Raw genomic sequence first — 9,484 nt, 5'->3', positions numbered from 1 at the left:
TGACATTGTACATTTGTTTCTTTTTTATCTTTAAATTGCATTGCATGTTTTCTTATTGTGAAAATAAACCTCTCTCAAAGTATTTTCATTTGTTTTTTTGACATTTCTTGTTGCAAGCCATTTTTCAGAACATATTTAACAAATGCTTTAAAAAAAGTGATGGAGACATGTCCCCAGTATCCACAGTGTAAATGACACCTATGAAATGAATACAATAATAATACAAACAGATTGTGCTTCCTGTTCTGTTTTTCTAAAGCATCTAAAGGCTGCTTGAAATATAGTATTGACGTGATCGGGGCATCTGGGTGATGTAAGTTTAATGTGTGTTAGTTTGATGTGTCCATTCACATAACATTAGCGTACATCAGCGGCGCAACGCTGACACACAGGCACTGTCCTCGTCTCATACACACCTGTCACCGACCAGTAACCTGCAGCGAGTCTTCCAGCTCTGCTGTTCCATTAGCGCTTGCCACAGTGTTGTACTAACCTCAGCGCCACTGCCCTCAGCCTCGCCCGCCAACTTGTTCGTATCTCTGGCTTTCTGAATTTCAGACACTTGCCCATTCTGAGTCGTAGAGCTAACGTGTAGCACGTCAGAGACGTTCTAACAACGTTTCTAACAACTGACTGATTCGCGCAGAGCTGGATGCCAGAGCTCATGCACTGCGAACACTTCACCGTTTACAGCGTAAAGCTAAACACTGACCTGTACTGCCGTATAACATCAGAGTCACACCAAACGGAGTATATTATGAAGTCTCACACACACAAAGAATTCATTTATGACGTTACGGCATTAATTAAATCCTAAATCCTAAAAAAATTTAAGACCTCGGTAAACAAAATTTAATACTTTGGTAATGAAATTTAAGACTTTTAAGGCCTTATTTTTGGAATATAAAATTTAAGACATTTTTAATACGTTCAAGACTGCGTGGGTACCCTGAGTAATAATAATAATAATATTCAGTCCAGCTCACTACCCGTTATCATCCAATACATTTAGCTGTGCTGACATTGCTGAGCCTCCGGGGAAAGATACACAAAGATAGTTACTGAAAGCAGCAGGCGAGCTGATACTTATTACTTACAGTATTGCTATATCCTGAACAGTGGTACACTGCAGGAAACCATTGTTATGCATGTTAAAAGGTTAAGACAGAAAATGGAAAGGCAATAGTCAACACTAACACAGAGGCTACATTAAAATTACTTTCATTGAAGTGATGCATATGCTATAGAACATTAGATACAAAGCATGGAAAACTACAAAACATTTTAGCTTGGCATTTTAACTACCTGTAGAACCGCAACAGCTACACAGATGAGTCATTAAACAAGATGACCTGAAGCAATATGTCTTAAATCAATATATCAACATACTTAATTGTGTTTTTAAAGCAATACAGTATAAACTGATTCCTAACAGGCTGTACATAAATCACATATGCATCAGGGAGAATAATGATAATGTACTGCATTCTTGGCAAAGAGGAGCAGTTTCAAAAGCAACTAAACATGCCAGTTGCTAAACACCCATTCACATTAACAACAAGCACATTATGAAACCAACACCTGTTTCATAGCCTCAGTAAAGAGTGTACATCTAAAGCTGGTCGTAATTGCTGTAATGGCCTTTCGGAAGCAGCCTGGAACTATGGTACCACACAAATACATGCCACAAAACCTTTGGAAGGTGGTAGGTTAAAGTCCATCTCCAAGTTCATCAACATGGTGACTGTACACAATGTCCAAAGTAGCCTTGACCGACTGAAACCCTGCTCAGGGAAAAGGCATCAGGTACAAATGATAGACGTCACCTCGAGTCTAAGTGCTGTGTGCTTGGTAAGATGACTTTATGTTGCTCTTTGGTTCTGAAATCACCTAAAGAACTTTGATAATTTATGCCTCTAGACGGTTTAAGTACATATTGCATACATTAAAAACAGATGCATGCACATGATACATAAAATTGCCGTTTTACTGTCTGATTTAATATGAGATGGCATAAACTCAAGATGCTTGTTGTTTTTCAGTTTGTCTCCTGGCCAGGATTTCCATGAAATCCTGATGTATTTATCAATTAATTCACCTGGTTTGATGGAGGATTAACAAGAACACATTACATTTATTGATTTAGCTGATGCTTTTATCCAAAGCGACTTACATTGCTACATATATATGTCAGAGGCTGCACGCCCCTGGAGTAACTAGGGGTTACGTGTCTTGCTCACATTGGTGGATATGTCACAGTGGGGAATTGAACCTAGGTCTCTCACACCAAAAGGCATGTGTCTTATCCACTGCCCCATCATCACCCCCTCCAAAAAAGATCAGGGGAGAGCGCGAACGCAGTCTCCTACTACCAGAAATGATGCAGTCGAGATTCCCACATTTGGGGAATTCGCAGAGGTCTGCAACCGGAGTGCAATGGCTAAGCCTCGCACTGGGTGAACCACCTTCTTGATCATGGTATCTCCCCTGCCATTTAAGTATGTAATTGAAAATAACCCAATGTGTATTGTATCAACCCAAACAAAAATAGAAGTGCTGAAAATAATTTTCCAACACCATGGGAATTCAAAAAAAATAAAATGTTCCTTGTTTAAAGACTTTGTCAGTGTTAATATTTTACACAGTCGTCTCGAGGAATCCAGATAAGCTCACAACCCTGGCTGGCATAAAAAGCAGAATGATTTATGGTTTGCATAGAATTGTGGAGTTGAAAATTCTTCCTATCTGTATGTTGGAGTAAGATGTGAACTGCAGTGATTTATACAACCACTACTCATGGGCCTCAATAAATCAGGACATCTTATGTACAGAAGTGAAATATGTACAGTACACTCAGCCATTTTCTGTAACAGAGCCATGTGGCTACTATGGCTATAAAGACATTACAATGACATCCTTTACACTTTGGTGACAGCTAACCCGGACACAGCCTTGATGCTCCTCTAAGAAGGTGTCAATGTCGACATATGAAATACTTTATGAAGGTGAAAACATTACCTGACACCCATTGAGGAAAAAAAAAAAAAAGTTTAATTCCATGGGGCAGTTTGATCTCCCCAGCTGGCCGAATGGTGGTTTGCATATAAGGTTTTGGGAAAACCAAGGAAAAGGCAGCACTCATATATCACAGTCAGGGATTAGTGGCAATAAACATTCATCTTCTTCCCATCTTAAAGCAATTTTTTAAAGTCAATGGATTAGGGCAGAGCATGCTTGTAATCACTAGTAAGAGATAAAAAGAGTCACATCTTAAAATGCCTCCAATTAGAGGATATCGCCTACCTGTCTGGCATTTAGTTGTGCTTATCATATCATTTATATTGAAGAGTTAAGAAATCCAAATAATGGGGTCACTAAATTATAGTATAATTAAGTATATGGTGCAACTTTAATAAAAGCTATTCCCACCCCTGGACTGTTTCAGCTGAACAGAACTTAATAGTTTGGCATGTTATGTCAGGAATCCTTTGCTGATCTATCAGCGCACAATTCTCCAAAAAATCATTTGTACTTTATTCTATACAGCTTGACAAAGAAAAACACGAACCAATGTTGCATAACAAATCCATGTGGTTTATCATGTCTAAGCAGTTGATGAATATCACACGAGATAAAATCCCCCCCCACCCCCTGTTATCGAGTAAAACCCCCGCGGTGCAGTGCTCACTCGAGGGACAGCATTTATTCTTATTCCTTACAGCATAGGCTCAAAATCATTAAAGATAACCAGAAAGATCTAAAGCACAAATTTGCATTTCAAGTACACAGTTTGACATGTGAGACTGGATAATCATTTCAATATTGGTATACTTTGTTGTTTCAATTACAGTTTGATGCATCAAAAAAGCCTGGTTGGTATTTATCATTCTTTAATACTGATTTATATTTTAAGTGTACAGATAAAAATGCATGAAGCTTCAAATTATGATGCATAGGCTGATTGATGTCTCACACTGAAAAATTCATGGGAGTTTTTCTATTTAAGGTAAAGACAGGTTTGCCACTTTCATTTTGGATCCCTGCTGCACATACAAATTTTCTACTTTTGAAAGTGCATCGATATCTGATAGGAGACACTTCCAAACAATTATTTTAACAGGTGGACTAACAGTCCAGTAATAATGCCTGCATCTGGCATCTGTATGTCGAGCAAACTGCCAGAGTTTCTGTACAGATGGAAGCAATGAGGTGTGAGAAGCATTTCTGCTGACAGCACAATTGTTGTCTGGCATGAGACCAGTAGTGGTATAACTTTGTATGCTGACAGAAAAAACAGGGAGGAGTTTACTATGCAACAACTATTGATTCATTCTAGGTTTCTATGTTAAATGTTTTTAGGTATGTTCAATTTTCAATCAGAAAATCAGAAATACTTTATTGATCCTCGAGGGGAAATTTTAGAAAAATAGAATACCGCCTCTTACAGATAAATGGTCTCCTTATTTATTGTGGGCAAAACCAACGCATTTCAGCTAAAAGCCATCATCAGCGTAATCAAAACAGCAGAAATGGCAGTTTATAAAAACAGGTGGCTCTTAATTGAAAACATTCCACATGCCATTTGCCCTTGCAGGGCAGCTGTGGTTCAGGGAGTCACTCAGAAAGTGTGTTGCCTACTCGGTGGTTCGATCCCTGGCTCCTACAGTCTGCATGTCAAAGTGTCCTTGGGCAAGATACTGAACCCTTTTGCTATGAAGGCGATGCCATCAGTATATGAATGTGTCAAGAGGTGAATGTGATATGTAGTGTAAAGCACTTTGCTTGGTCAGAAGAGTGAAAAGGCGCCATATAAGTACAGTCCATTTACCATTTGCTATATTTTGATTCAATGTATTTTGTGGATGTATTTAGTCTTGACATTTTTTCTACAACATTTTTCTATGCTCTCATGAAAAATTCTAACTCTTTTGCCTAACAGGGTCATATAGATTCAAATGTATTTCCTTGGATGTTACAGACACATACAGTCAGGTACATAATATTGGGACATTGACACAAATCTAATCTTTTTGGCTCTATACACCATCACAATGGATTTGAAATGAAACGAACAAGATGTGATTTAACTGCAGACTTAGGCAAATTACAACAGATTACAACAGTTTGTATATGTGTCTCCCACTTTTTAAGGGACCAAAAGTATGGGACAATTGGTTGCTCAGCTGTTCTATGGTCAGGTGTGTGTTATTCCCTCATTATCCCATTTACAAGGAGCAGATAAAAGGTCTAGAGTTCATTTCAAGTGTGCTATTTGCATTTGGAATCTGTTGTTATCAACTCTCAATATGAGATCCAAAGAGCTGTCACTATCAGTGAAGCAAGCCATAATTAGGCTGAAAAATCTTACAAAGAAAGAATGCACCGGTGAGCTCAGCAACACCAAAGGACCCGGAAGACCACGGAAAAAAACTGTGGCGGATGACCGAAGAATTCTTTCCCTGGTGAAGAAAACACCCTTCACACTTCACTTCAACAGTTGGCCAGATCAAGAACACTCTCCAGGAGGTAGGTGTATGTGTGTCAAAGTCAACGATCAAGAGAAGACTTCACCAGAGTGAATACAGAGGGTTCACCACAAGATGTAAACCATTGGTGACCCTCAAAAACAGGAAGGCCAGATTAGAGTTTGCCAAACAACATCTAAAAAAGCCTTCACAGTTCTGGAACAAAATCCTATGAACAGATGAGACAAAGATCAACTTGTACCAGAGTGATGGGAAGAGAAGAGTATGGAGAAGGAAAGGAACTGCACATGATCCAAAGCATACCACCTCATCAGTGAAGCATGGTGATGGTAGTGTCATGGCGTGGGCATGTATGGCTGCCAATGGAACTGGTTCTCTTGTATTTATTGATGATGTGACGGCTGACAAAAGCAGCAGGATGAATTCTGAAGTGTTTCGGGCAATATTAACTGCTCATATTCAGCCAAATGCTTCAGGACTCATTGGACGGCGCTTCACAGTGCAGATGGACAATGACCCGAAGCATACTGCGAAAGCAACCAAAGAGTTTTTTAAGGGAAAGAAGTGGAATGTTATGCAATGGCCAAGTCAATCACCTGACCTGAATCCGATTGAGCATGCATTTCACTTGCTGAAGACAAAACTGAAGGGAAAATGCCCCAAGAACAAGCAGGAACTGAAGACATTTGTAGTAGAGGCCTGGCAGAGCATCACCGGGGATGAAACCCAGCATCTGGTGTTTATGCGTTCCAGACTTCAGGCTGTAACTGACTGCAAAGGATTTGCAACCAAGTATTAAAAAGTGAAAGTTTGATTTATGATTGTTAATCTGTCCCAATACTTTTGGTCCCTTAAAAAGTGGGAGGCACATATACAAACTGTTTTGTGTGTATTCCTACACCTTTCACCTGATTTGGATGTAAATACCCTCAGATTAAAGCTGAAAGTCTGCAGTCAAAGCACATCTTGTTCGTTTCATTTCAAATCCATTGTGGTGGTGTATAGAGCCAAAAAGATTAGAATTGTGTCGATGTCCCAATATTTATGGACCTGACTGTATGTGTCTTCATTACAGACACTTCCTGGTTCAAATATTTTTCTATCCTCTTTGCAAGATTGAACTCTCTATTCACACTTTGATCAATTACGGTCATAATATGTGAATGCATGCATTACAAAAGGTGTTTTTCTGTCTTATATTTTGCCGTAATAAGTTGGGTTTTTTATGGTATGTGTATGTTTATCAGTCAGTGTGAGAGTGTGCGTGGCCTAGCAGTGTGGAGAAAAAATGCACAGGAGAACAACAGAAAGAGAAAAGGCAGAGCTGAGACAGAGAAAAGGCAGGAGGAGAGTGCCGTTAATGCTGTAAAATTACAGATATCTTTATGATTAAGGTACATAGTGTCCCTTATGTCACATCATATCGTCATATCACAACTATCTTTTTCCAGAGTTAATTCTATTTTTTTAATAAAAGTAATCATGCCATGTTGGAAAGCAGAAGATGTGTTTTTATGGGAATAATCTGGTAAATAAAGACCTGTATACTCGTTACAGGTGGACGTATCTCCAATTACTCAGAGCGACCAGAGCTTCATGATGAGAAACATAAATCCAGTCAGAGCTCTAAGGAAATGCAGACGCAAAACAAACAATCTAAAGTGCCCAAAATTGATATAGGCCTACATAAAATTTTAATTCTGTGCCTTAATTGTGGATTTTTTTTAGACAAAATAATTTATTCTTTGCTCTTTGTTTCTAATGCAGATATGTTTTCTACTCTGTATTACAGCATTTACTGCTGTTAAAAACAAATAAATAGTGTTTCTGATGATTTTTTTTCGGTTTAGTTTTTATCTTCTATCTATCAATTAATCTTTTACACCCATGCAACACTTTCATTATATACAATAAGAAGCTACCCTTTTATGTGTTTATCTTAATACATGTTATAAAAAAAACGATCTTTACACACAACCTTATCAGAGCTAATGATAATATTACTACATTTTAGCATGCCAGTTTACGCATGCCATAGTCAACTTTAATCATATAAAATGTAATTTTCAAACAACAAAAATGTGGCTAATGAAAATGCTGTGTGGCTAGTAAAACCAGCAGCCACATTGGCTAGTGAGGAAAAAAGTTAATGTCAAGCATATATATATATATATATATATATATATATATATATAGTGACTAAACTATCCGCCACAATGGCAGGTAAATGTTTGTTTGATATCGCCATATAATAGCCATTTGATGGTAACTTGCAGCAGACCGGTGTTGCTGTTTGTTGTGTGTCGCCAAGGAATCTCAAATCGTGATTAGAGACGTTCACTGGTTGTTGTTTATGTTAATTTCCTGTTACTTATGTTTGATACACATAGATTAGCAAGGGGCATGGGGGCATGGGGGCGGGGGGGGGCTGTCACACAGCGATATCCGGCTTTGCAGAACCAGCGGCGTAGAAAAAGACGGTTAAGTAAATAAAATCAGACCGGCTCCTTAAGTTAAATCATAAATAAGCATCTTGTAAGTTTGGAAAACAATTCACTGTTATGTCTTAAGTACATTAATAGCAATAATATAATTTTGCTTCAAATTTCACTCTGGCTTTCCTTTTCTTTAAGTTTGGCCAGGGTTTTTTTTTTTTCATCTACCATTACCTTTGGCAGGCAAAATGTTAATGTCCACACCTAGTCCTATCTATTCATTACCTTTCAACTCGTGACACTAGTCATTGCAGTTTCAAATTTTTTGTAGTCAGACTTTCATTAGGAGAGGCCGCTTCTGGGAGGTTCATTCACTGTTATATTCTATCATCCAACTATACACCGATCAGCCATAAAATTATGACTGACAGGTGGTGTGAATAAGTGTTGTGGACAAGTGAATAAACTGATTATCTCATGTAAGTGGGTGGGATACATTAGGCAACAAGTTAACATTTTGTCCTCATAGTTGATACGTTAGAAGCAGAAAAAATGGCCAAGTGTAAGGATTTGTGTGACTTTGACAAGTGCCAAGTGCCAAATTATGATGGCTAGACGAATTGTTCAGAGCATCTCCAAAACTGCAGCTCTTGTGGGGTCTGCTGTGGTCAGTACCTAACAAAAGTGGTCCAAGTAACAAAGTGTTAAACTGGTGACAGGCATGCGTGGCCAAGCAAAGGCTGGCCAACAAACAAGCTCCTGTCAGTCAAATTGCTAAAAGAGTGAAGGCTGGGTCTGATAGAAAGGTGTCAGAACACACAGTGCATAGAAGTTGCATATGGGGCTAAAAAAGCCGCAGACCAGTCAGGGTGCCACACTGACCCCTGTTAACATGTGAAAGGGCCTACAATGGGCACATGAGTATCAGAACTGGACAACACAGCAATGGAATAAAGTGGCCTGGTCTGATGTATCACATATTTCTTTACATCATGTTGATGCTTGGGAGCGTTTGTGTCACTTACCTGGGGAACAGATGGCACCAGGATGCACTATAGGAAGAAGGCAAGTCGGCGGGGGCAGTGTGATGCTTCGGACAATGTTCTACTGGGAAACCTTCAGTCCTGCCATTCACATGGACGCTACTTTGAAACGTACCACCTACCTAAGCATTGTTGCAGACCATGTACACCCATTCCCTGATGGCAGTGGCCACTTTCAGCGGGATAATATTCCCTGCCACGATGCAAAACTTGTTCAGGAATGGTTTGAGGAACACAACAACGAGGTCAAGGTGTTCACTTGGCCTCCAAAATTCCCCAGATCCCAATCCAATTGAGCATGTGTGGGATGTGCTGGACAAACAAGTCCAATCCATGGAGGCCTCACCTCACATCTTACAGGACAAAAATTATATGCTGCTAACATCTTTGTGCCAGATACCACAGGACACCTTCAGAGGTCTAGTAATGTCCATGCCTCAACAGGGCTGTTTTATTGGCAAAAGGGGGACCTATACAATATTAGGCAGGTGGTCATAATGTTATGGATAATCTGAGTATT

General features: G+C 39.2%; 1 non-coding gene across 1 annotated transcript; it reads right to left on the bottom strand.

Annotated features, from left to right (window-relative positions):
• Positions 1-2,340: 2,340 nt before the first annotated feature.
• LOC119915853 lies at positions 2,341-2,502 on the bottom strand. Its single transcript, XR_005447017.1, has one exon. It is a non-coding gene; the product is annotated as a U1 spliceosomal RNA (small nuclear RNA).
• Between the last annotated feature and the right edge of the window lie 6,982 nt (positions 2,503-9,484).

The sequence above is a fragment of the Micropterus salmoides genome, unplaced genomic scaffold (assembly GCF_014851395.1).
Source record: "Micropterus salmoides isolate LMB-PRFRI ecotype aquatic unplaced genomic scaffold, ASM1485139v1 Ms_hic_scaffold_1, whole genome shotgun sequence".
NCBI classification, from domain to species: Eukaryota; Metazoa; Chordata; class Actinopteri; order Centrarchiformes; family Centrarchidae; genus Micropterus; species Micropterus salmoides.
This window is presented reverse-complemented; position numbering and strand designations above follow the sequence as displayed.